A 25,015-nucleotide genomic window follows, 5' to 3' on the forward strand; every position below is an offset into this window, starting at 1 on the left:
TTAAGTTCATGAACTTAAAAACAATTTATTTTAGAGATTAAATATTTTGATTATGTGCTACTTAAACATTTTGATTACAGTTAAATTAAAAGTTCTTATTAGGTCTACTCAATAATTTTCAGTTACAGTGACTTAAAAAATATCATGGCATTAAGTTAACATTACTTAAAAAAATAAGTACACAAAGAAGCACTTTTAAGTTGCGTGAACTCAATATTTATTAGTTTCTTTGTCAATTTTTTTAATTACACATAACTCAAAAAACTTTGACACACAAAACTCAAAGTCGCATGGCTCAATACTTAATTGTTTTGAGGCAACTCGTTGCCTCAAATATTTTGAGTACAAACAACTTAAACAGTTTGAATTACATTGTGTTACACTGAATTCTTGCCCTTTCCCATTTAAAACTACATTGTCAATTTAAAAAGACAAACATAAAAAAACAATTCAGTGGTGCACTAGGCTAAAACCTATTAACTATGTCATAAACCTGCATAACAGCATGAACCATTTAAAACTATTACATGTACCGTTACAAAGTACTACCCAGCTTAACAACTCAACAACTAGAGCTGTATTAATACCAAATAACATTTATAAATACGAAGGCACATAGTGCAGATTGTGGAGAAATACCCACACATTAGCGCAGAAACCTTTTAAGGCATTATTTTCCACAGAAATAACCTACATTGAACTACATAGGAACTGCCAGGCATTAAACTTTTTCAGACACATTTCTACATACGCATCAAGTCATTTTTGAGACTCTGTAACTTGGGTGACAGTTTACCACATTCAAGACCAAGTAAATTTTTTTGAGTGAATTCAAAAGTGTTCGGTCAGTCCCCTGGGATAGCTGAGGTGTAGTGCATAGATCAGTCCAAACATTACCAGGAAGGCATCAGCAAATCTGGAGAGGTTGACCACAATCTCGCTTTCAATGACAACAGAGATTTTCACAGGCTGGAAGTGAACTGGACTTCTGTCATTATCTGTCACGACTGTAAGGAGGGCCACTGCAACATCTAAAAGCAGTGGCTCATCAGATATGTCCTGCAAAATAAAACAGACGCAAAAACACATGGCTACAAATATTGAAGGTAAAAAAATATTTATTATTTTTGACAAATACCAGCATATAGCTAGCCATGACATAGATTTAACAAACAATATTGCTGCAGACCAACAGACAGAAAGTTTTGTGATTTTGAGAGTTGTGTGAACAAACTACACATGAGGATGTGAAAAACATAATATCAGTGTTCTACAGGAGCCAGCCAAGCTACCAGTAAACCAAAGTTGCAAGAGATAATATGCTCAAAAACCTATAAAGAAAAACACCTCGTCTTGTTTAAAGCAATCTAGTACTAAGGTTAATTTATAGTGAAGTCAAAGAAAACAAATAAAATCTCTTCAAATTGCACAAACTATATGGTTGGAGAGTCTGACCAAGGTTAAGTGTGCAAGTAAGCATGACTGTATTTATATTGACAGTTTACTTAATATGGTAGTGTACATTTTTCAAAAATACTCACTGTGCAGGTCCTGAAGAACCCAGAGACGTCCTCATGTAAATACACAGGAAGGGCATGAAGAATAGTGGTACACTTCGTGTGTACGTCATGAAGCTCCTATAACGAGGAAACAGAACTGTATATAACTGAACTGTAAATGTTAAACAATAAAATTATATAAATAAACAACTTTAATGCAATCAGACAAATACCAAAAACAAAGTGGACAAATTGTACCTTTCAAAGCTCATTTGAATCATTAAACTTTCCTCTTTCAATAAGAATTAGACCCGTAAAATGTATAACAATATTTTTACCTGTTCATCATAGATTTTTAGGATTTCAGCCAGAGCATCTGATGTCTTCCCGGTTTTGGCTGCCTTCTGTCTGAACAGGGTCATCAGTCTAGGAATATGTCTGTCAAGCTCAGAGTACAATGTGTTGGGCAGGTTCTGGTTTGTAATTCGTTGGAACTCATACCTACATTTTAAAACAAAGACAGACAGACAACACAGTTATATTAATTTTGTGAATCTGGTAAATCTACTACCCTCCCATAAAGCATAAAACAGCCCCTGAATGTGGTATAGGTTATCAGGAACGGAATACCAGGGACAAGTACCATTACACATTACCTCAGACTCCATTTTGAGTGCCGGCCAGAGTTCCATGAGCTCTTTCACTGGTGGGCATGTGTTCACTATGGTCTGTTGCCGCAGGGCAAATGTTTTCTGCATCATCTTTCTTATAAGCTCCAAGTTCTTATCAGCTTTCTTCATTTCATCAATGATTTTCTGCCTTAAATGTTCAAGAGTAGAGGGATTCTCTCCCTGGGGAAAGTTGGGCAGAAAGTTTACTTCTGCTCGTTTGGGTCTTTTAATATTTGAATGTAATATAAAGACGTATAATCTTAAACTTAGAATTTTAATTAAACCAAAAATATATTCAGTTATACAATGCTGGAACCTCAATTCTTTTGGTTGGTGGTGTCCTTTTTCTGATGTTTGATTGCATAAAATGATACATTTCTATATTTCATAAAATGCCACAAAATCTGTGGCCCCCCTGGATCCATCTTGGGGTCCCCAATTTGAGAACCACTGCCTTAAAGAACTGAGATTTTGGCTAATTCTGTCACACGGCGCATGCGCTTTGTAACCATGTGCTTATTTACAGACAAACAGTTCGTGCTTCTATATCCAATCAGTCGATTACAGTGACGGGTTTTGGAAACGCTGTTTTGTACTCTTTTACTCACAAGGTGGCCGCCGTACGGTGAACTAAATGAGCGGCTTCTCCCTCCCGCTCAAATCACAGACGCCGCGACCCGGGAAAGCGAGACATCGCGCTCGCGAGGCCGTACTGACGACAGTTTCCCACTAAATGAAAGCAACGGTTTATCAAAAAACCCACGGCAAAATGACTCTAGCGGAAACACTGTTTTACATGTTATTTACATTTTGTCCACATCAGACAAAATTGACAACGGCTTTTTTTATCGCGTGTCACGCGTTGACGTAACAATTTCAGCGATGGATGGCTAAGATGACAAAAAACGCCACATGTCTTTAAATACACCAAATGTACAACGTCTTGCGGTGTAGTTACACCTATTTGAAAAATGATATACGCTTCGCGCTTCATTGTTTTTAATAGGCCAATTTCATTGACTCGTCCTCGGTTATTCCTTAGGACACATCTATGATAGGGCTGTGCGATTTGGGGAAAATATCTAATTGCGATATTTTTGACAGACATTGCGATTGCGATTTGATTTGCGATTTTAACTTTTCTAATTCAAGCTTCAATTCAATATTGTTGTGTGGAGCACAGTATGGGTATAGTTACCCTGAAAGAAAACAACAAAAAAAAACATTTAATTGTTTCCATTAAAACCATTACAAAATTAATTTTTGTAGTATGCTTTGGGCATTATTCAAATAGGGCTTACTGTTGTTCAATTGGTTCCCAACTTCCAGATTACATCACACCAATAGAATCCAAATACCAGTGTACACTATTATAGTTTCCATTAAAACAAATACAACTCCCATTGTAACCCTTAAATCCATAACATTTTCTATTGTGTTAGTGAATTATTAAAATAGTTCATAATTTACATAGGCTGATTTATTATTTTTTAAGTATGTGGGATTTTTTAAAACAAGTGAAAAATGTGCTGAATGTTTAATTTCATCCAAGTGAAAATAGCAAAACAGTTAGATAGAATTTACATTTGTTTGAAACGCGGAGCTAGGCGTGAGTTTACACAGGGTGCGCGCGTGCGTCAAGACTCGTCCATATTGCCAGATGCCCGAGCCGGACTCAAGTACTATAAACGTCATTACGAAACAGGCTGTGTATGCGCGTCAAGTTTAAACGGCTCGTCCGCTATGAAGGTTGAAATCTCAAAGCGGGCTTGGAACAGTCGCGTTTCCTATTTTTCACATCGCTTCCACATCGCAGCCTCTTGCGATTAGCAAATTGCAACGTCTCACATCGCGATTCGATTTCGATTAATCGTTCAGCCCTAATCTATGACTTGTGATTGTAAATATACGTAACGGATGAACGCTGTTTAAAGTTTTGTTGGATTAAACAGCTGTAACTGTTCTATGATAAAACACATTTAACACTTACCGTGAGACCAACGATGCTGATAACTGCCGACAGCTTGAAGCTCAGGGCCCGGTTGCATAAAGCACCTTAAGTTTTTCCCTTAAGTATGACACTTAAGGTGATTTTCCTTTACCAAAGACAATAGGAGAATAACTTAAGTAAAACTTAAGGTATACTTAAGGACACACTTAAGGGAAAATTACACTTAAGGTGCTTTATGCAACTGGGCCCAGATCCTCACTGCGGTCAATTATGGCGCCAACGTCATTCCCACGTGGCGCGTTCCCAACGTCGCAAATGTCCACGCTGATCTTGGACCACGTGAGCCAGATCGTAAGCCAATAAAATGACGATCCTTTCGTTAACCGAGATGCTTAAAAGCGTTAACTTTTTCTTAACGTTTACGTATCAAATGTATATTTTCTTAATGCCATCTGCTGTTATGAAATCAAAGAAATATCTAATGTTGAACCCACTGGCATGATCATTGAAATTATAATTCTGACCTCCTAAATTCCAGTCTTCTTAAGTTTTTATATTGTCTTAAGCAGTGGTCGCTTAATATTCTCCTTTGTGCCCACTCATTAAATCCGCTGTTTTGGTTAGAATGTAAATGTATGTAATTAGTGCTTAGACTGAATTTTATATTTTTCTTGCAAAATTATTTTTAGCTGAATTCATAAAGACCTTCATTTGTCAAATTAAGTGAAAACATTATTTTAAAAATGTTAACCTATTTAAATTAATATTATTTAATTAAAAATGATAAACAATTGGCTTTCACCACTCACTTACTCACGCACGCACACACACACACGCACGCACGCACGCACACACACACACACACACACACACAGGCTTTGGTTGACTATCCCCGTGGGGACAGTCCATAGGGTAATGTTTTTATACTGTACAAACTGTATATTCTATCCCCTATCCCTAAACCTAAAGATCATGGAACACTTTTTGCATTTTTAGATTTGTAAAAAATATTGTTCTCTACAATTTATTAGCTATTTTGCCCCTGGGGACCTCAATTTTGGTCCCCACGGTGACACGAGTCCCCATGTGTTGGTGTGCGTTCAGGTTTAGGTCCCCACCGGGATATACAAACATGAACACACACACACACACTCACAAAGGTTCCTGATGTCAGACACTTAACACTATGTTGAAACAACAAAACTAAGTACAGTGAAATTATACTCGTAAGTGGCACTTACTTAATGTGCAGATAGTTTCAGTAAATTAAAAATAATCAGTTTAACTCACTCAAAATCTATAAAAAGTCCCAGAAACTCAAAATATTTGAGTTAGTAGAACTGTTTTAGAAAATTAAGTTTGTACTACTCAATCAATTTAATTATTTTGAACATTTGGGTTTGCAGTGCACACTACGGCTTTTAACATGTAATAAATGTGCAATTTCAAAAGATTCATACTAATAATTTAAAGTTAAAAGTTTTTAGGTTTATAACCTACTTCAGAGTTTAAAAACCCACTTGTATCAGTAAACTTTAGTTCTGGTAGACTAATTATTTCAGGTCATATTAAGATATTAAATCATATTAAGATACTGTGTGTGTGTGTTTTGTTGCAGCTTACAGCTCATTCAAATGCCACTTGTCTGTTTTTGGAGAATTTCATCTTTAAGGTACATATGTAAACTTTGCCTACAGACTTAAAAAGAACACGGAGGTTCACAACTCGCATGCAGTTCTGTTTATTAACCGCTAGAGCTCCAAAAGTTACGTAGTGTACCTATAAATGTCAGATTGTACACTCTTGTTTTAAAGACAGTGGTTATGTGTATCCTTAAAAAAAACTGGTATCTATATGATTTCATGAATTTGTTTAATGAAAATCTGCTTGTGTATCACAGGTGCTGTGAGAAAGAGCCATGTCTCCTGTGCCGCCACTGATGATGACATTACAAAACACGTAATACGGTGGTTCAACTTGGCAGCAGATAGGGGAAACTCAAGGAGCCGTCCCACTGTCAGCACCAACAGTAGCGTTTCGGTGTTTCACTGTTAAGTGTTTGTTTAACAGTTAAGTAGTAACAGTTGAGATAAAGTTTACTACTTTAAATAGTTAATGTTTTATTTATTTATTTTTGTTTCTATTCATCTTCAAAAAACCCAGTTTCCACACAAAACAATACGCAGTATTGACATTAATAAGAAAAAATGTTTCTTGAGCTACATTAAAAAAGTGTTCTTTTTCATTAAATAAAAAAATGTTCTTTGGACAATTTATGGTTGATTTCATTTTCTGTAATACCTATTAATTGTATACATAAATAATTGTTACTGGCTAAAATGGGTGAATTTAAATTTACAAGTTTTGAATGATTTCATCATGTTTTATTAATAAAGGCAGGCATATTAAATATTATAGAGCAATCCACTCTATCCAATGTCGGTCCATTAGATTTGAAATATCTCTTTAGCTAGTTTTAGCCAGAATACTAGTTTTAAATGAGGGATCTGAAAGGTATCCAGACAGAATGACCAGATCGGACCTGTGGCGGATCAGCTGCTTTATAAACGGGTCCAAATTGGATCCGTGGCGGATCAGCTTCTTTATAAACGGGTCCTGCTCGGATCCATGGCGGATCAGCTTCTTTATAAACGGGTCCTGCTCGGATCCGTGGCGGATCAGCTTCTTTATAAACGGGTCCTGATCGGATCCGTGGCGGATCAGCTTCTTTATAAACGGGTCCTGATCGGATCCGTGGCGGATCAGCTGCTTTATCAGTGGAGACAGGGCGGTCTGCCCCAGATCTGGTCCGGATCCGCAATCCTTATTTGTTCTTGGTCCGCTTCGCTGTGCAAGTGGACTCCGTTCCTGACCCGTTTTGTGCATCGTTCCGGAGCTTGTGATAATTCCGGGGCGGATCCGTTCCAGAGTCAGTTTGATATCTGGGACGGCGGTAGTAAGCAAAGCAACGACACTGTGTTTAAACTTAATAAGACAATATTAATCAATTACACTTATGCGCTTCTGTTGACTTCTGCAAAATGCTTCTCCCCGTTCCCCTTTCTCCCTCTTTACGTTATATGTTGAGCTGTTTTTCGTTGTTCTCACGGCATGATTGAACACTACCCACTGCGTCAGCGGAAATTATGCATTTTGACCAAGCATAGAACCGTTTCTGATGGCTTCCGCTTGCGCGGCATGCTATGGGCTTAATGCTCGTGCTTGCGGCTACGCTGATTGGTTGAGGGGTTTTCCTTCACACTTGCCTTGTGATTATGTTGGGAGAGCGCTGGGTTCCGCTCTTTGCTGCTCTCACGGCGTGATTTTATATGGTTCCCCATAGCGCTCCACGCAAGGTTGAGAGACCTCTCTCGAAAGGGAACGTCTCCGGTTACTGTCATAACCTCGGTTCCCTGAGAGGAGGGAACGAAACATTGCATAAACTGCCGTGTTCGCGTGCTCAGATCGTCGCGCTGTAATGTTCAGTCGAAAGATTCTGAGGGTATGCTGTCCAGACGGTGTACTATATAGGGGTGGTGAATAGTAAATACGATACACCGAATGTCAAAAACGTGATTTATTACCCATAAATTATTACCCCCTGACAGGTTTATGATTATGACCTTTGACCGTGCATCCTGTGTACAATTATGAACCCTTTGTTGTTTGTTCAGGAAAAACAAGTTATAATGTCCAGGCCTCGTTGTTTCACACACCCCCTTCTTTGCAGTAGAGATAAGGATTTGGTTTGAGAATGCTTGGTCTTTGACCTCCTGTGAATGAAAGCAATAAAAGATGATTTAAAGAAAATAAGAAGCACTGATGTTAAATAAAATGGATAAATAGTGATTCAATGAAGTATGATAAAATAGACAGATTCAGCTTTTAAGTTTTAAAAAGAACTTGCCTGTGTTGTAGGGTGATGCATGCAGTCAGGTGTAAAAATGAAAATGAAGTACCAGCTAATGTTGGGGGATTCTTTGTTCCCCCATTCGTACACACACACACACACGCACACACGCACACACGCACACACGCACACACACACACACACACACACACACACACACACACACACACACACACACACACACACACACACACACACACACACACACACACACACACACACACACACACACACACACACACACACACACACACACACACACACACACACACAGACACCTCCCACCCCAAACCAAGATGATGCTTTGCAGCCATGTCCTTTTACATGGTGTGAAAACAGTTTGATGTGCATGGTTTTCTGTATCAGAGATCAGAGAGATTAATTAAATGTTAGTGCGTGTGATGTTTCTTGAAAGATCAAGTTAAAATGTTTATAAAAGTCCTGCTCTGGTTCCTGGGGTCATGTCCTGCCTATCTAACCCCACACCACCTGGCAAAATGTTGGTCCCATCCTGCCGGACTGACAGCGGGTGTCTGTCTCATAACACAACATGTTGTTGTTCAGGAAAAAAATGTTTGTAATTTCCAGACCTTGTTGTTTCACACCCCCCAGGGTTTGTAGAAGAGATAAGGATTTGGTTTCAGAATGCTTGGTTTTTGACCGTAATGTCTGTGAATGAAGCAATACAAGATAAATTAAAGAAATAAGAAGCACTGATGTAAAATAAAATAGATAAATAGCAATTAAATTAAATTCGATAAAATAATATTTCCAAGTCAGGTTTTAAGTGTTAAAAAGAACTTGCCTGAGTTGAAGTGTGATGCATGCAGTCAGTTGTTAAAATGAAAATGAAGTTCCAGCTATCCTAGCCACACACCCCTCCCAGCCCCAAACCAAGACGGTGCTTTCACCCTGGCTGTCTTTTTACCTGGCAACAGGATGTGCTGTGAGGGATTTGTAAATGTAATCTTTATGCTTGTGACGTTTCTTCTAAGAGCGAGTTGGTTTTGACTTTTATCTGACAAATGATGAAAAGTGTTTGAGATTTTTTTGTATGTCTTCTTATCAACGTGTTCCAAACAAAGTTTATGTTTGGGTGTTTTTATGACCTGGTAATTAATGTTTAGGTTTGTGGTTTTTATGACCTGTTGTGGCCCCCCACTGTCAATGCCTTGTATCTACTCCTCCACTCCACTTGGCAAAAGGTGGTTCCAGCCTGCCAGCCAGGGTGCCTGTCTCCAAAGACAGTGTGAAACCTGTCTGCTGGGGTTTTTGTTTATAATTTAGAGAGATAAACGAAATGTTTATGTGTGTGACGTTTTCATTTAAGAATGACTTGGTTCCAGGCTTAAGACTTTTACCTGCCAAATGATGAAAGTGTTTGAGACTTTGGGGGTCTGGCTTCTTATCAATGTGCCATAAACTAGCTTTTAATTAAAGGAAATGCCCCGACATGTTCTTCCTGGACATGGAAGAGTCGGTCCAAATGTGAGTTTTTGTTAGACTAAACAAGGCAATGTGCTCTGACAAAGGTTTAGTGTGCAAGGGTTAAGTCAAAGATTCATTTAAAAATATGTGTTTTCATCCTGTCTGATTTTATTCTGCCTGTGGAAGATGTCGGGGGGTGTCTGCTAGGCATGTAGTGCAAGTATATTACTGGTCCGCATTCTTAACAACGGTCGTCAATTAGCTTTTGATTACATACGTGCCATACATGTTCTCTCTGCCTGTGCGAAGAAGGCAATCCACATGTGTTAGCACCTCTAAACTGTCTGTTTAACACAACTATAGACTTTAGGAGTTAAGTCAAGGACTTAACAATGTTATGAGTTCTGTCCTGGCTGACTTTCTTCTGCCTGGGAAGGTGCCAGTGCCAACCACAGGGGTGGAAGAAATTCTAGCAACTTAGGCAGATAAAGGATCTTCTTGGCTGATTCTTTTGATCCTCACGTTAAAAACCAAACATGTCAAAATCTGGTTTAGGGTTAAACTTTTAAACCTGAAATTAGTAAAGACGTATATCTTCATCTCCATTTTGTGTAGTTCTACACTGTTTTTGTCATGGTCGACAAAGCTGAGAGAGACCCAAATGCAGGAAAAAGCTTTATTAGTAAATGACAACAGTCAATAATCCAAACAGCCAAGGAATGCACAGCTGCGGGAAGCAGAAAGATACACCACCGGAACAGGAGAGTACTCCGAAGAGCGTCGAGAATCCCCCGCCGGGGCCAGTAGTTGGGGTTCGAGGGTCTTCCTCGAACCAACTCTCAGGAGGAGAGAGAAGTGGTAGCTCGTGGCGAAGAGCGCACCCCTGATGCGACTGTTAGGTCGGGTGTGGAGCGAGGCCGCCGGCCGGGACGCCAACGGATACTGTGTAGACAGAGAGCAGACCTGGGACGTGATGGGAGAGAGGTGAGAACACACTGGAAAAGTGAAGCACATTCGTGAAGGTAAAATGACTAGAGGAGCTAGGACTAAGGCTATGACTAGGACTGTGGCAAGGCTAAGGCTAAGGAATCCAAGAGGATATCGAGATGCTATAGGTGAGCCGCAGCAGCACCTAGGTCAGTCTGTAGTGGAAAACACACAACGGTCAGACACAGGACAAGAAACATCAGGGGATTATAAAGGAAACCTAGATGGGCTGGAATAGTCAACAGGTGTGGGACAATTGCGGGAACAAGCGGGCTTAATGAGGGAAGTGAGAACAGGGGTGTGAGAGCTGAGTGGAAAAACACCAGTGCAAGGAAAACCCTAACGGAGACACGAGGGCGGGAACAGTGACGCAGACTCCGAGCACGTGGTCAGCCGTCAGTAGACAGCTTCCACGTGCTCGACAAAAACAAGACCGTTCCCGTGCAGACAATTACCCCGGCCTGACCTGGGTCGTGACAGTTTTATTTAAAAAATGTTTAGTTTGAGATGATATTTCAAGATCTAAAATAAGAATAGTCCCCTAGTTTAGTTCTAACCCTAGGTTAAAATACGATTGTTTAGCATTCTTTTCAAAATTCAAGAATGATAACCTTATTCTTTAAAAAATAAAAACAGAATTTAGTCTAATAACTTCTTCGCATCCTGTTGAGTACAGACCGTGTCACAATGTTTTTTTTTAATGTATATAGCTTCTGTTAAATAAGTTATAGCTAAGTATGTGTTTATGTTAATAGGTAAAGAGTTTTTTGAGGGGGACACCGCCTCAACACCCCCACATCCACTTTTTAACAGCTTAACTCCTGAGACTGCGATAGACTGCCGTGAGACTAGAGTAACTTTCTTTTTAGTACCAAACATCTGCATAGCCAAATTTTGTGTTGTACATCTGATTTAGCAAGGAAATCCAAGAAGTCCAAACAGTAAGTGTTTCTGTTTTACATCATTTTAGAGGGCATTTACTGTAAATGTAAGTGTTAAACAAATGGTTAAATGTTTTTAATGTTTTGCTACAGATCTAAAACTTCTCAAATGGGCATGTTTTATTTAATTGTCAGCATTTTATTATGTTGCATGCTTTTCACTCAAAACATGTCTTGAATATACTTTAATTACTATCTATACACATACCGACTGAACGTATCAAAAATAATATCAAGATAAATACACGCTGCATGTTTTTTAAGGACCCCCGTATTTTTCTCTATGTGTAAAGTGCTTTTTATGTTTTTTCCAGGCAGATCTGACAGATTGTGTTCTGGATTGGGAATTACACGTACGTGCTACAATTTAGTTACATTTAAAATGAACTTTTATATGTAAAAATATAGACTTAAAATTGAAATGTACAAAAAAAACCCAAAAATGGCTTTAACATGCAGGGAACTTCTGTAGACAATGTGTCTTGTGAAATGCTGTAAATGGTGCTTTAAATGTTTAAAAAACACAAAGAGCCCCCAAGATAGATGTGCTCTGGTTTCAGCTCTTAGAAAGTTCTTCATTTAAAATACTGGACATTACCTCTAGTTTATCCTAGGTTTATCTGATTCTGACAAATGTTTTTGGTCTTATCTTCTTTTCTTGATTGCTTTATAAGTACAGGCAAACATGCATATCAGTAGAATTTTAATTAACCTTCGCCTTATGTCTTTCAGCAATGTAGACCTGCATCAACAAATGGTAAGTTTATGTGCATTACCAATCCAAAATTTACGTGTTACTTAAAGTACGGATTAAAGTCATATATACACTACAATGCATGTACTCTATAGATGTGATTTGTAAATGCATCAGTTGATAAAAAGCGAAATTCTTGAGGGATGAATACGCGTCTTGTGTTACCATGTGTTATTTATTGTCTCAACAAATAGATATGCTTTAAGAAAAGAGCAAATGATTTAATCCTACTATGCCTATAACCTAAAATACACAACATGCAAGCAAAATGGATCTCTCACTAACAACAGTTTTGACATACAAACACGTTTGTTTTACTACATGAGTTAGTATCATCACTACTAGTATCATGTGAGTCTCAAGAACATTTTTACATATCTTAAATCATTCTCCTGGTAAACATTTGTATAGTTTTAACATTTGCGTTTAGTCAGTACAACGTTTTACACTTGCATTTCATAGTAGTTTTGTTTTGTTTCTCACTGTTTTGTGAATATTTAAAGAGGACATGTGATTTGTGTTTAGAGTAACTTAATGTGATGTGTCAGTGACCTTTTGTTAGCTACATTGTTTTACTAAACCTAAAGAATGAAACCAATGATCTGCATTTCAACTGCTAGCCAGTAAATGTAGGACAGCTTTTTCATTTTCTGACAAAATCTACAGAAAGCTATAACACAAACATGCTAAGGGTATGGATTTGTATTTATTTATTTTAGTTTTGGAAAGATGTTCATTTTAACTTTTTCATAAATTTTTGCCATCTGTATTTCCTTTACCAATTTATAATTAGTTGCATGGTGTAACGGTTTCAGCACCACCGGCCACGCCCCCCATGTCGTCACCGCCAGCTCGCTTCACCCGTTCCCTCTCCCCGGAGTTCTGAACTCAGTTTCCCAGCATGCACCGCACATCCACCATTTTTGATTAGTCCACACCTGCATCACATCATCAGGATTCTATTTAAGTTTGCACCTTTTTGTTCTTCCCTGTTCAGTCTTGTTGTCTTCACTGCAATTCTTTACCCCGATAAGTATACTTACCTGTTTTTGAAATACTTACCTGTTTTTGGATATTCCCGTTTTTGAAATACTTACCTGTTTTTGGATATTCCTGTTTTTGAAATACTTACCTGTTTTTGGATATTCCTGTTTTTGAAATACTTACCTGTTTTTGGATATTCCTGTTTTTGAAATACTTACCTGTTTTTGGATATTCCCGTTTTTGAAATACTTACCTGTTTTTGGATATTCCCGTTTTTGAAATACTTACCTGTTTTTGGATATTCCCGTTTTTGAAATACTTACCTGTTTTTGGATATTCCCGTTTTTGAAATACTTACCTGTTTTTGGATATTCCCGTTTTTGAAATACTTACCTGTTTTTGGATATTCCCGTTTTTGAAATACTTACCTGTTTTTGGATATTCCCGTTTTTGAAATACTTACCTGTTTTTGGATATTCCCGTTTTTGAAATACTTACCTGTTTTTGGATATTCCCGTTTTTGAAATACTTACCTGTTTTTGGATATTCCCGTTTTTGAAATACTTACCTGTTTTTGGATATTCCCGTTTTTGAAATACTTACCTGTTTTTGGATATTCCCGTTTTTGAAATACTTACCTGTTTTTGGATATTCCCGTTTTTGAAATACTTACCTGTTTTTGGATATTCCCGTTTTTGAAATACTTACCTGTTTTTGGATATTCCCGTTTTTGAAATACTTACCTGTTTTTGGATATTCCCGTTTTTGAAATACTTACCTGTTTTTGGATATTCCCGTTTTTGAAATACTTACCTGTTTTTGGATATTCCCGTTTTTGAAATACTTACCTGTTTTTGGATATTCCCGTTTTTGAAATACTTACCTGTTTTTGGATATTCCCGTTTTTGAAATACTTACCTGTTTTTGGATATTCCCGTTTTTGAAATACTTACCTGTTTTTGGATATTCCCGTTTTTGAAATACTTACCTGTTTTTGGATATTCCCGTTTTTGAAATACTTACCTGTTTTTGGATATTCCCGTTTTTGAAATACTTACCTGTTTTTGGATATTCCCGTTTTTGAAATACTTACCTGTTTTTGGATATTCCCGTTTTTGAAATACTTACCTGTTTTTGGATATTCCCGTTTTTGAAATACTTACCTGTTTTTGGATATTCCCGTTTTTGAAATACTTACCTGTTTTTGGATATTCCCGTTTTTGAAATACTTACCTGTTTTTGGATATTCCCGTTTTTGAAATACTTACCTGTTTTTGGATATTCCCGTTTTTGAAATACTTACCTGTTTTTGGATATTCCCGTTTTTGAAATACTTACCTGTTTTTGGATATTCCCGTTTTTGAAATACTTACCTGTTTTTGGATATTCCCGTTTTTGAAATACTTACCTGTTTTTGGATATTCCCGTTTTTGAAATACTTACCTGTTTTTGGATATTCCCGTTTTTGAAATACTTACCTGTTTTTGGATATTCCCGTTTTTGAAATACTTACCTGTTTTTGGATATTCCCGTTTTTGAAATACTTACCTGTTTTTGGATATTCCCGTTTTTGAAATACTTACCTGTTTTTGGATATTCCCGTTTTTGAAATACTTACCTGTTTTTGGATATTCCCGTTTTTGAAATACTTACCTGTTTTTGGATATTCCCGTTTTTGAAATACTTACCTGTTTTTGGATATTCCCGTTTTTGAAATACTTACCTGTTTTTGGATATTCCCGTTTTTGAAATACTTACCTGTTTTTGGATATTCCCGTTTTTGAAATACTTACCTGTTTTTGGATATTCCCGTTTTTGAAATACTTACCTGTTTTTGGATATTCCCGTTTTTGAAATACTTACCTGTTTTTGGATATTCCCGTTTTTGAAATACTTACCTGTTTTTGGATATTCCCGTTTTTGAAATACTTACCTGTTTTTGGATATTCCCGTTTTTGAAATACTTACCTGTTTTTGGATATTCCCGTTTTTGAAATACTTACCTGTTTTTGGATATTCCCGTTTTTGAAATACTTACCTGTTTTTGGATATTCCCGTTTTTGAAATACTTACCTGTTTTTGGATATTCCCGTTTTTGAAATACTTACCTGTTTTTGGATATTCCCGTTTTTGAAATACTTACCTGTTTTTGGATATTCCCGTTTTTGAAATACTTACCTGTTTTTGGATATTCCCGTTTTTGAAATACTTACCTGTTTTTGGATATTCCCGTTTTTGAAATACTTACCTGTTTTTGGATATTCCCGTTTTTGAAATACTTACCTGTTTTTGGATATTCCCGTTTTTGAAATACTTACCTGTTTTTGGATATTCCCGTTTTTGAAATACTTACCTGTTTTTGGATATTCCCGTTTTTGAAATACTTACCTGTTTTTGGATATTCCCGTTTTTGAAATACTTACCTGTTTTTGGATATTCCCGTTTTTGAAATACTTACCTGTTTTTGGATATTCCCGTTTTTGAAATACTTACCTGTTTTTGGATATTCCCGTTTTTGAAATACTTACCTGTTTTTGGATATTCCCGTTTTTGAAATACTTACCTGTTTTTGGATATTCCCGTTTTTGAAATACTTACCTGTTTTTGGATATTCCCGTTTTTGAAATACTTACCTGTTTTTGGATATTCCCGTTTTTGAAATACTTACCTGTTTTTGGATATTCCCGTTTTTGAAATACTTACCTGTTTTTGGATATTCCCGTTTTTGAAATACTTACCTGTTTTTGGATATTCCCGTTTTTGAAATACTTACCTGTTTTTGGATATTCCCGTTTTTGAAATACTTACCTGTTTTTGGATATTCCCGTTTTTGAAATACTTACCTGTTTTTGGATATTCCCGTTTTTGAAATACTTACCTGTTTTTGGATATTCCCGTTTTTGAAATACTTACCTGTTTTTGGATATTCCCGTTTTTGAAATACTTACCTGTTTTTGGATATTCCCGTTTTTGAAATACTTACCTGTTTTTGGATATTCCCGTTTTTGAAATACTTACCTGTTTTTGGATATTCCCGTTTTTGAAATACTTACCTGTTTTTGGATATTCCCGTTTTTGAAATACTTACCTGTTTTTGGATATTCCCGTTTTTGAAATACTTACCTGTTTTTGGATATTCCTGTTTTTGAAAAACTCCTTTTTCTTATCTACCTCCGTGGTGTGCTCTCCGTCTACCAGAACCCTGACACATGGTTTCTTTGATGTTTTTAGTTATAATTGTACAGATTTTAAATAGTTCTTTGATTTTGTATAAAAATCTACCTGTTCATTGTTTTTGGGTTCTTGTTCAATTGTCTCATTTTCCTCACTGATTTATCCAAAATGTCTTGCTTTAATGCTGGTAAGATCAGTTGTTCTGAGTTTTCTCACTGTTCGAGCCATTCGGTTGATGTATGTTTGCCTTAATTTAATAAAAAAACAAGTACTTGCATCCAAAACCTTCTTCATCTTAATGTCTCTATTCATTTTATTACTCTAGTATTTTGCTATTGTGTATGTGATGTTTATTCTTATACATTACCACCAATATTTGGCACTAAATGTGCATGCAGTCCCTAGGGGCTGAAAAAAAGGGTGCTATGCTGTAGCTCAGTTGTATTTTACTAAACAAAGCATCTAACAGCTTGATTTAGGTTAGTTTTTCCTTGAAAGCAGGAAAGGAAAGTTGTTTAAAGTGTCTGTCCGGCAGAAAACCTGTCAAGGTTATAATATTTACATTGAATCATGAAAATGTTTTACATTTAAAAGTCTTACCCATAAGAGTTGGTTTGAAAAGTGCTTGGAAACATATCCACATACTGTACAATCCACTAAATGTAATTTGGTTACAAGAGGACAACCTGTGGTCCTTTGTGTTGATTCACATTTTCAATGAAAGTCTGAATATTTATTGTTCTATACAAGTAGTCTGTATAAGCCGTTTTTAAAATCGCAATTATACACAATAGCAAAATACTAGAGTAATAAAACGAATAGAGACATTAAGATGAAGAAGGTTTTGGATGCAAGTACTTGTTTTTTTATTAAATTAAGGCAAACATACATCAACCGAATGGCTCGAACAGTGAGAAAACTCAGAACAACTGATCTTACCAGCATTAAAGCAAGACATTTTGGATAAATCAGTGAGGAAAATGACAACTGAACAAGAACCCAAAAACAATGAACAGGTCAAAAACTTAAGAATTAGATTTTTATACAAAATCAAAGAACTATTTAAAATCTGTACAATTATAACTAAAAACATCAAAGAAGCAACCATGCAACTAATTATAAATCGGTAAAGTAAGGAAATACAGATGGCAAAAATTTATGAAAAAGTTAAAATGAACATCTTTCCAAAACGAAAATAAATAAATACAAATCCATACCCTTACCATGTTTGTGTTATAGCTTTCTGTAGATTTTGTCAGAAAATGAAAAAGCCGTCCTACATTTACTGGCTAGCAGTTGAAATGCAGATTATTGGTTTCATTCTTTAGGTTTAGTAAAACAATGAAGCTAACAAAAGGTCACTGACACATCACATTAAGTTACTCTAAACACAAATCACATGTCCTCTTTAAATATTCACAATACAGTGAGAAACAAAACAAAACTACTTCTATGAAATGCAAGTGTAAAACGTTGTACTGACTAAACGCAAATGTTAAAACTATACAAATGTTTACCAGGAGAATGATTTAAGATATGTAAAAATGTTCTTGAGACTCACATGGTGATGATACTAGTAGTGATACTAACTCATGTAGTAAAACAAACGTGTTTGTATGTCAAATCTGTTGTTAGTGAGAGATCCATTTTGCTTGCATGTTGTGTATTTTAGGTTATAGGCATAGTAGGATTAAATCATTTGCTCTTTTCTTAAAGCATATCAATTTGTTGAGACAATAAATAACACATGGTAACACAATACGCGTATTCATCCCTCAAGAATTTCGCTTTTTATCAACTGATGCATTTACAAATCACATCTATAGAGTACATGCATTGTAGTCTTTAATCCGTACTTTAAGTAACACGTAAATTTTGGATTGGGTAATACACATAAACTCAGGTCTACATTGCTGAAAGACATAAGGCGAAGGTTAATTAAAATTCTACTGATATGCATGTTTGCCTGTACTTATAGAGCAATCAAGAAAAGAAGATAAGACCAAAAACATTTGTCAGAATCAGATAAACCTAGGATAAACTAGAGGTAATGTCCAGTCTTTTAAATGAAGAACTTTCTAAGAGCTGAAACCAGAGCATATCTATCTTGGGGGCTCTTTGTGTTTTTTAAACATTTAAAGCACCATTTACAGCGTTTCACAAGACACATTGTCTACAGAAGTTGCACATTTCCCTGCATGTTAAAGCCATTTTTTGGGTTTTTTTGTACATTTATTTCAATTTTAAGTCTATATTTTTAGATATAAAAATTAATTTTAAATGTATACTAAATTGTACCACTTACGTGTAATTCCCAATCCAGAACACAATCTGTCAGATCTGTCTGGAAAAACATAAGCACTTTACACAGAAAAATATGGGGGTCCTTAAAAAACATGCAGAGTGTATTTATCTTGCTATTATTTTTGATACGTTCAGTCGGTATGTGTATAGATCGTAATTAAAGTATATTCAAGACATGTTTTGAGTGAAAAGCATGCAACATAAGAAAATGCTGACAATAAAACATGCCCATTTGAGAAGTTTTAGATCTGTAGCAAAACATTAAAAACATTTAACCATTTGTTTAACACTTACATTTAAATGCCCCCTAAAATGATGTAAAACAGAAACACTTACTGTTTGGACTTCTTGGATTTCCTTGCTAGATCAGATGTACAACACAAAATTTGGCTATGCAGATGTTTGGTACTAAAAAGAAAGTTACTCTAGTCTCACGGCAGTCTATCGCAGTCACAGAAGTTAAGCTGTTAAAAAGTGGATGTGGGGGTGTTGAGGCGGTGTCCCCCTCAAAAAACACTTTACCTATTAACATAAACACATCCTTAGCTACAACTTATTTAACAGAAGCTATATACATAAAAAAAAACATTGTGACACGGTCTGTACTCAACAGGATGCGAAGAAGTTATTAGACTAATTCTGTTTTTATTTTTTAAAGAATAAGGTTATCATTCTTGAATTTCGAAAAAAATACTAAACAATCATATTTTAACCTAGGGTTAGAACTAAACTAGGGGACTATTCTTATTTTAGATCTTGAAATATCATCTCAAACTAAACATTTATTAAATAAAACAGTGTAGAACTAAATAAAATGGAGATGAAGATATACGTCTTTCCCAATTTCAGGTTTAAAAGTTTAACCCTAAACCAGATTTTGACATGTTTGGTTTTTAACGTGAGGATCAAAAGAATCATCCAAGAAGATCCTTTATCTGCCTAAATTGCTAGAATTTCTTCCACCCCTGTGGTTGGCACTGGCACCTCCCCAGGCAGATGAAAGTCAGCCAGGACAGAACTCATAACATTGTTAAGCCCTTGACTTAACTCCTAAAGTCTATAGTTGTGTTAAACAGACAGTTTAGAGGTGCTAACACATGTGGATTGCCTTCTTCGCACAGGCAGAGAGAACATGTATGGCACGTATGTAATCAAAAGCTAATTGACGACCATTGTTAAGAATGCGGACCAGTAATATACTTGCACTACATGCCTAGCAGACACCCCCCGACATCTTCCACAGGCAGAATAAAATCAGACAGGATGAAAACACATATTTTTAAATGAATCTTTGACTTAACCCTTGCACACTAAACCTTTGTCAGAGCACATTGCCTTGTTTAGTCTAACAAAAACTCACATTTGGACCGACTCTTCCATGTCCAGGAAGAACATGTCGGGGCATTTCCTTTAATTAAAAGCTAGTTTATGGCACATTGATAAGAAGCCAGACCCCCAAAGTCTCAAACACTTTCATCATTTGGCAGGTAAAAGTCTTAAGCCTGGAACCAAGTCATTCTTAAATGAAAACGTCACACACATAAACATTTCGTTTATCTCTCTAAATTATAAACAAAAACCCCAGCAGACAGGTTTCACACTGTCTTTGGAGACAGGTACCCTGGCTGGCAGGCTGGAACCACCTTTTGCCAAGTGGAGTGGAGGAGTAGATACAAGGCATTGACAGTGGGGGGCCACAACAGGTCATAAAAACCACAAACCTAAACATTAATTACCAGGTCATAAAAACACCCAAACATAAACTTTGTTTGGAACACGTTGATAAGAAGACATACAAAAAAATCTCAAACACTTTTCATCATTTGTCAGATAAAAGTCAAAACCAACTCGCTCTTAGAAGAAACGTCACAAGCATAAAGATTACATTTACAAATCCCTCACAGCACATCCTGTTGCCAGGTAAAAAGACAGCCAGGGTGAAAGCACCGTCTTGGTTTGGGGCTGGGAGGGGTGTGTGGCTAGGATAGCTGGAACTTCATTTTCATTTTAACAACTGACTGCATGCATCACCCTACAACACAGGCAAGTTCTTTTTAAAACTTAAAAGCTGAATCTGTCTGTCTATTTTATCATACTTCATTGAATCACTATTTATCTATTTTATTTAACATCAGTGCTTCTTATTTTCTTTAAATCATGTTTTATTGCTTTCATTCACAGGAGGTCAAAGACCAAGCATTCTCAAGCCAAATCCTTATCTCTACTGCAAAGAATGTGGGGGTGTGTGAAACAACGAGGCCTGGACATTATAACTTTTTTTCCTGAACAAACAACAAAGGGTTCATAATTGTACACAGGATGCACGGTCAAAGGTCATAATCATAAACTTGGCAGGGGGTAATAAATTATGGGTAATAAATCATGTTTTTGACATTCGGTGTATCATATTTACTACTGTGGTGGCCACGCCCCTAAGTTCCGTCTTGACCGACTTTGGCGAGTTCCATTTTTATTTCTACTGGCGTTGTGCAATAAGGCTTCAGTATAGGTTTGGAGAAGGGGATTCCCCATAGCCTTTCACGCAATGTCTCGTTCCCTCCTCTCAGGGAACCGAGGTTACGACCCGGAGACGTTTTTGCAGTGATGTCCTAATTCTAAGGAAACAACTCCTTCACTACATTTGTTCACTACTTTTTACCCATAATGCATTCTGATTTTGAGTGTACATCAGATGTGCGATGACCGTTAATGCCACAAATGTATGTTTATGTGTTTGTTCTTGTTGACAGTTACTTTCTACTTTTTGAGAATAAACAGATTAAATGAATGTTATAGCAGTGTTTTATTTAAAATATAATAAGTAATTTTAATTAAATGTAATAATAAATAAACTTGGCAAACATTTGTTTTGTTCTCTTTATTAAAAACTAATACAATTAACGTGACAAATACTGTAAAAATGAACTTTACCATTTTACAAAACAATCCACAAAGCCACACAGGTGTAAATATAAGCGTTATGACGAATGTCCATGACAGTACTGTAGTTTCATTCACTTCTTCCCCATGTAGTGGACTTTATAGCATTCGCTATATAGGGAATAGTGAATGAGTGAACAAGTGAGTGAATTCAGACGCAGCTTAGGACACAGTAAACTGAACAGAACACTACATATTTATAGGGAAGCATCCAACAGGACGATGTGAGCATTGTCAGGCACCAGAAACCATAGATCATGTAATTGTTAATTGCAGTATGTATAGAACAGAGAGAACAGACATGATAGATGATATGGTAAAAGTAGGTTTGGTGGGACAAGAATTTAAGGACATACTAGAATGTGGCTGTAGTTATCAAGGTAGACGATATGACCTGACTAAATATAGAAGTTGACGATCACCAGAAGATGGCAATAGTGCAAAATAATGGATGCAAGCTGCCGTTAAAAGCCAAGAAGAAAAAGGCAGAATATTCAGTGTGCTATAATAAAAGTTGAAAAATGGACATATGACTGGGGATTTAACAGTTAATAAATCATGTTACATGCTCTTTACAAGAAAGAGAAAGTTAGGAAATATACAGATTAAATTATATGGTCAAAATATGGAAAGAGTAACAAACTTTAAATATTTAGGATTATGGTTCCATGAGAAATGCTTATGGAGGACACATATTAAACAGGTAAAAAAATAACAGAAACAGCATGAGATGACATATTAAAATAAATATTCTTGACAATGCTAAGAATAGAGAGACTTGGAATTAATGTACAATTTTGTTGGGTCCCAGCTCATGTTGGTGTAGAGGGCAATGAGATAGCAGATTTGATTGCAAAAAATGCACTAAAAATAAAGAATGAGGAAATTATGAAAATACCATTTGGGAAAGGTGAGGCCAAGTCATTAATAAAAACAGCAGTAAGAGAAACATGGCAAAGAAAAATGGATATAGACAACAAAGGGAGTGTTTTTATTATAATATACAAAAGTCGATCAATGTCAAGGCATTTAAAGGGAAATGAAGAAGAGAAGTGATTTTATCAAGATTAAGATTAGGACACACTGGGTTAAAATCAATCATGTTTTGAATTGGATAGTGCACGTCAGATAAATGTGAAGCCTGTAATGTTACAGAAAATGTGGAGTATGTCATAATAATGTGGAAAAAATATAACTCAGAAAGGGAAATATTTAAAGGAATGATATATGAGTTGGGACAAGAATAGAGTTTGAAAGGGATTTTGGGGACGGGTGAGAAAATGTGGGAGTGTAGTAAAGAACTCTTTATCTTCCTTAAAGATTCGGGGCTATATCATATAGCGCCCCCCCCCCCCTTTTTTTTTTGACAAGTACAAACCCGATTCCAAAAAAGTTGGGACACTGTACAAATTGTGAATAAAAAAGGAATGCAATAATTTACGAATCTCATAAATTTATATTTTATTCACAATAGAATATAGATAACATATCAAATGTTGAAAGTGAGACATTTTGAAATGTCATGCCAAATATTGGCTCATTTTGGATTTCATGAGAGCTACACATTCCAAAAAAGTTGGGACAGGTAGCAATAAGAGGCCAGAAAAGTTAAATGTACATATAAGGAACAGCTGGAGGACCAATTTGCAACTTATTAGGTCAATTGGCAACATGATTGGGTATAAAAAGAGCCTCTCAGAGTGGCACAGTGTCTCTCAGAAGTCAAGACGGGCAGAGGATCACCAATTCCCCCAATGCTGCGGCGAAAAATAGTGGAGCAATATCAGAAAGGAGTTTCTCAGAGAAAAATTGCAAAGAGTTTGAAGTTATCATCATCTACAGTGCATAATATCATCCAAAGATTCAGAGAATCTGGAACAATCTCTGTGCGTAAGGGTCAAGGCCGGAAAACCATACTGGATGCCCGTGATCTTCGGGCCCTTAGACGGCACTGCATCACATACAGGAATGCTACTGTAATGGAAATCACAACATGGGCTCAGGAATACTTCCAGAAAACATTGTCGGTGAACACAATCCACCGTGCCATTCGCCGTTGCCGGCTAAAACTCTATAGGTCAAAAAAGAAGCCATATCTAAACATGATCCAGAAGCGCAGGCGTTTTCTCTGGGCCAAGGCTCATTTAAAATGGACTGTGGCAAAGTGGAAAACTGTTCTGTGGTCAGACGAATCAAAATTTGAAGTTCTTTTTGGAAAACTGGGACGCCATGTCATCCGGACTAAAGAGGACAAGGACAACCCAAGTTGTTATCAGCGCTCAGTTCAGAAGCCTGCATCTCTGATGGTATGGGGTTGCATGAGTGCGTGTGGCATGGGCAGCTTACACATCTGGAAAGGCACCATCAATGCTGAAAGGTATATCCAAGTTCTAGAACAACATATGCTCCCATCCAGACGTCGTCTCTTTCAGGGAAGACCTTGCATTTTCCAACATGACAATGCCAGACCACATACTGCATCAATTACAACATCATGGCTGCGTAGAAGAAGGATCCGGGTACTGAAATGGCCAGCCTGCAGTCCAGATCTTTCACCCATAGAAAACATTTGGCGCATCATAAAGAGGAAGATGCGACAAAGAAGACCTAAGACAGTCGAGCAACTAGAAGCCTGTATTAGACAAGAATGGGACAACATTCCTATTCCTAAACTTGAGCAACTTGTCTCCTCAGTCCCCAGACGTTTGCAGACTGTTATAAAAAGAAGAGGGGATGCCACACAGTGGTAAACATGGCCTTGTCCCAACTTTTTTGAGATGTGTTGATGCCATGAAATTTAAAATCAACTTATTTTTCCCTTAAAATGATACATTCTCTCAGTTTAAACATTTGATATGTCATCTATGTTGTATTCTGAATAAAATATTGAAATTTGAAACTTCCACATCATTGCATTCTGTTTTTATTCACAATTTGTACAGTGTCCCAACTTTTTTGGAATCGGGTTTGTACATAAAGGTCTGAAGTTGCATATCCCGGTACAGTAGGTGGCGGTATGCACCTAAATAAGTTGGTTGCGACCCGCCAAATAAACTGAGAGAGAGAGAGAGAGAGAGAGAGAGAGAGAGAGAGAGAGACTTCCGACCGGCACAACCGAACAGAACCAAATCAGAATAAACCAAATGATCAAAGAAAGTAAAAAGTCATATTTAGATCATTGGGAAAAGGAAAGAAAAAACCAAAGTAAACTAGAATGCTATCGGACCCTAAACAGAAAATACAATCTGGCAGATTATCTCTACACTGTTGGAGATGTGAAAGAGACGGATCCTGACCAAATAAAGACTCAGTGATCACAGTCTGGCCGTAGAGAGAGGCAGACACAGACAAACATGGCTTCCAAAGGAAGAACGAGTCTGTGCACACTGTGACACTGGTGAGGTCGAAACAGAGACACGCTTTCTCCTTCATTGTGATCAATTTAAAGATGTGAGAGAGAAACACTTTCACA

At 36.8% G+C, this 25,015-nt stretch overlaps 2 long non-coding RNA genes across 2 annotated transcripts in view; one reads left to right on the forward strand and one right to left on the reverse strand.

Annotated features, from left to right (window-relative positions):
• The window catches only part of LOC130551049 (uncharacterized), a 12,911-nt gene extending 5,205 nt beyond the window's left edge, over window positions 1-7,706 (forward strand). Inside the window, exons 2-3 of the long non-coding RNA XR_008962529.1 lie at window positions 5,740-5,793; window positions 6,022-7,706. This is a non-coding gene — a long non-coding RNA (uncharacterized LOC130551049). The remainder of the gene's footprint in view (window positions 1-5,739; window positions 5,794-6,021) is intronic.
• On the reverse strand, window positions 117-2,268 carry LOC130551048 (uncharacterized). The gene is made up of 4 exons (XR_008962528.1): window positions 2,156-2,268; window positions 1,838-2,000; window positions 1,542-1,637; window positions 117-1,059 (listed from the first exon to the last, which is right to left on the reverse strand). It is a non-coding gene; the product is annotated as an uncharacterized LOC130551048 (long non-coding RNA).
• Window positions 7,707-25,015: the final 17,309 nt, after the last annotated feature.

This window comes from Triplophysa rosa, unplaced genomic scaffold (genome assembly GCF_024868665.1).
Source record: "Triplophysa rosa unplaced genomic scaffold, Trosa_1v2 scaffold57_ERROPOS2633229, whole genome shotgun sequence".
Lineage (NCBI taxonomy): Eukaryota > Metazoa > Chordata > Actinopteri > Cypriniformes > Nemacheilidae > Triplophysa > Triplophysa rosa.